This window comes from Syngnathus leptorhynchus, unplaced genomic scaffold, assembly GCF_054491065.1.
Source record: "Syngnathus leptorhynchus isolate UIUO unplaced genomic scaffold, UIUO_Slep HiC_scaffold_204, whole genome shotgun sequence".
Classification (NCBI taxonomy): Eukaryota; Metazoa; Chordata; class Actinopteri; order Syngnathiformes; family Syngnathidae; genus Syngnathus; species Syngnathus leptorhynchus.
The window spans coordinates 115001-118529 of record NW_028232171.1 but is presented as its reverse complement, the minus strand read 5'-3'; positions in this window follow the sequence as shown (position 1 = coordinate 118529).

Sequence of the window (3529 nt, the reverse complement as noted above, 5' to 3'; positions counted from 1 at the left end):
CGGCTAAGTGTCGACTTTCGAAAAAACGGCTAAGTGTCAACTTTCGAAAAAACGGCTAAGTGTCGCCTCTCTGAAAAAACGGCAAAGTGTCAACTTTCGAAAAAACGACAGAGTGTCGCCTCTCTGAAAAAACGACTAAGTGTCGACTCTGAGAAAATGGCAAAGTGCCCACGGCTCTGCGGGCTCGTGCATCCGACCCGCGCCGGTTCCCCAGCCGGCCTGAAATAAGGCAAAACCAGCCTCTCCGCCTGGAGCTCAGAGCCAACTTGGCGAATATTTTCTAAGTGCCCACGGCTCTGCGTGGCTACGGCGTCTGCCCAGCGCCGGTTCCTGGGTCGAACCCCGAGGACGAGGAATGCCGGTCTCCGCCTGGAGGTCCCAGCTTAATCGGCGAAAATTTTCTAAGTGCCCACGGCTCTGCCGGGCTCGTGCATCCGACCCGCGCCGGTTCCCCAGCCGGCCTGAAATAAGGCAAAACCAGGCTCTCCCCCTGGAGCTCAGAGCCAATTGTGGCGAAAAAACGACTAAGTGTCAACTTTCGAAAAAACGACTAAGTGTCAACTTTCCAAAAAAACGGCTAAGTGTCGACTTTCGAAAAAACGGCTAAGTGTCAACTTTCGAAAAAACGACTAAGTGTCGCCTCTGAAAAAACGACTAAGTGTCGCCTCTCTGAAAAAACGACTAAGTGCCCACGGCTCTGCGGGGCTTGTGAGTCCGCCCCGCGCCGGTTCGGCGGTCGGCCTCAAAAAGCGAAAAATCAGCCTCTCTCCCTGGAGCTCACCAAAAATTTGTCGAAATTTTTCTAAGTTCTCCTCGAGGTACCAGGGGGTGAGGTACCCGGGCTAAGGTGCAGTACCTTTTTTGGTCTTCAGGTGCGCCAGAGTACAATGAAATGGTCCCAGTAGTCAGTGTACTCATCGACTTTCCCCCCGTTTTCCAAAGCACCCCGTTTACGAGTATGGAGGAGATGGTGCTGGTCTCCCCACGGCGTCGGACACGCCGTCCTCGACAGCACAAGGTCGGATAGAAGACCTGAAAAGCGCCGTGGCACGCGCTGGAGGTGTCACTGTGGCGAAAAAGTGACTAAGTGTCAACTTTCGAAAAAACGGCTAAGTGTCAACTTTCGAAAAAACGGCTAAGTGTCAACTTTCGAAAAAACGGCTAAGTGTCAACTTTCGAAAAAACGACTAAGTGTCGCCTCTCTGAAAAAACGGCAAAGTGTCAACTTTCGAAAAAACGACTAAGTGTCAACTTTCGAAAAAACGACTAAGTGTCACCTCTCTGAAAAAATGGCAAAGTGTCAACTGCGAATGTGGTGGTGCATGGAAGGAAGTGGAGGACGGCCGCCTCCTTAAACACAGGCCGAAGAGGAGCGTCAGGGCCGGCTCCTTAAACACGGACCGAGTGTCGCCCTTAACACAGACCAAGCGGAGGACGGCCGCCTCCCTAAATACAGGCCGAACCGGAGCGCGAGGGCCGCTCCTTAAACACGGACCGAGTGTCGCCCTTAACACAGACCAAGGGGAGGACGGCCGCCTCCTTAAACACAGGCCGGAGAGGAGCGTCAGGGCCAGGCTCCTCAAACATGGACCGAGTGTCGCCCTTAACACAGACCAAGGGGAGGACGGCCGCCTCCTTAAACACAGGCCGGAGAGGAGCGTCAGGGCCAGGCTCCTCAAACATGGACCGAGTGTCGCCCTTAACACAGACCAAGGGGAGGACGGCCGCCTCCTTAAACACAGGCCGGAGAGGAGCGTCAGGGCCAGGCTCCTCAAACATGGACCGAGTGTCGCCCTTAACACGGACCAAGGGGAGGACGGCCGCCTCCTTAAACACAGGCCGGAGAGGAGCGTCAGGGCCAGGCTCCTCAAACATGGACCGAGTGTCGCCCTTAACACGGACCAAGGGGAGGACGGCCGCCTCCTTAAACACAGGCCGGAGAGGAGCGTCAGGGCCAGGCTCCTCAAACATGGACAGAGTGTCGCCCTTAACACAGACCAAGCGGAGGACGGCCGCCTCCCTAAATACAGGCCGAACCGGAGCGCGAGTGTCGCTCCTTAAACACGGACCGAGTGGAGGACGGCCGCCTCCTTAAACACAGGCCGAACAAAATGACACAAAGTGTCAACTGCGAATGTTGTCCATCCAAGGAAGGAGCGTGATGCCCGGCCGGCTCCTTAAACACAGGCCGAGAGTCGCCCCGGACGGTCCGCCTCGCGGCGCCCGTCTGCTCGGATAAAATGACACAAAGTGTCAACTACGAATGTTGTCCATCCAAGGAGGGAGCGTGATGCCCGGCCGGCTCCGAAAACACAGGCCGAGAGTCGCCCCGGACGGTCCGCCTCGCGGCGCCCGTCTGCTCGGATAAAATGACACAAAGTGTCAACTGCGAATGTTGTCCATCCAAGGAAGGAGCGTGATGCCCGGCCGGCTCCTTAAACACAGGCCGAGAGTCGCCCCGGACGGTCCGCCTCGCGGCGCCCGTCTGCTCGGATAAAATGACACAAAGTGTCAACTACGAATGTTGTCCATCCAAGGAGGGAGCGTGATGCCCGGCCGGCTCCGAAAACACAGGCCGAGAGTCGCCCCGGACGGTCCGCCTCGCGGCGCCCGTCTGCTCGGATAAAATGACACAAAGTGTCAACTGCGAATGTTGTCCATCCAAGGAAGGAGCGTGATGCCCGGCCGGCTCCTTAAACACAGGCCGAGAGTCGCCCCGGACGGTCCGCCTCGCGGCGCCCGCCCGCTCGGATAAAATGACACAAAGTGTCAACTACGAATGTTGTCCATCCAAGGAAGGAGCGTGATGCCCGGCCGGCTCCTTAAACACAGGCCGAGAGTCGCCCCGGACGGTCGCCTCGCGGCGCCCGTCTGCTCGGATAAAATGACACAAAGTGTCAACTACGAATGTTGTCCATCCAAGGAGGGAGCGTGATGCCCGGCCGGCTCCTTAAACACAGGCCGAGAGTCGCCCCGGACGGTCCGCCTCGCGGCGCCCGTCTGCTCGGATAAAATGACACAAAGTGTCAACTGCGAATGTTGTCCATCCAAGGAAGGAGCGTGATGCCCGGCCGGCTCCTTAAACACAGGCCGAGAGTCGCCCCGGACGGTCCGCCTCGCGGCGCCCGCCCGCTCGGATAAAATGACACAAAGTGTCAACTACGAATGTTGTCCATCCAAGGAAGGAGCGTGATGCCCGGCCGGCTCCGAAAACACAGGCCGAGAGTCGCCCCGGACGGTCGCCTCGCGGCGCCCGTCTGCTCGGATAAAATGACACAAAGTGTCAACTACGAATGTTGTCCATCCAAGGAGGGAGCGTGATGCCCGGCCGGCTCCGAAAACACAGGCCGAGAGTCGCCCCGGACGGTCCGCCTCGCGGCGCCCGTCTGCTCGGATAAAATGACACAAAGTGTCAACTACGAATGTTGTCCATCCAAGGAGGGAGCGTGAGGCCCGGCCGGCTCCGAAAACACAGGCCGAGAGTCGCCCCGGACGGTCCGCCTCTCGAGGCGCCCGCCCGCTCGGATAA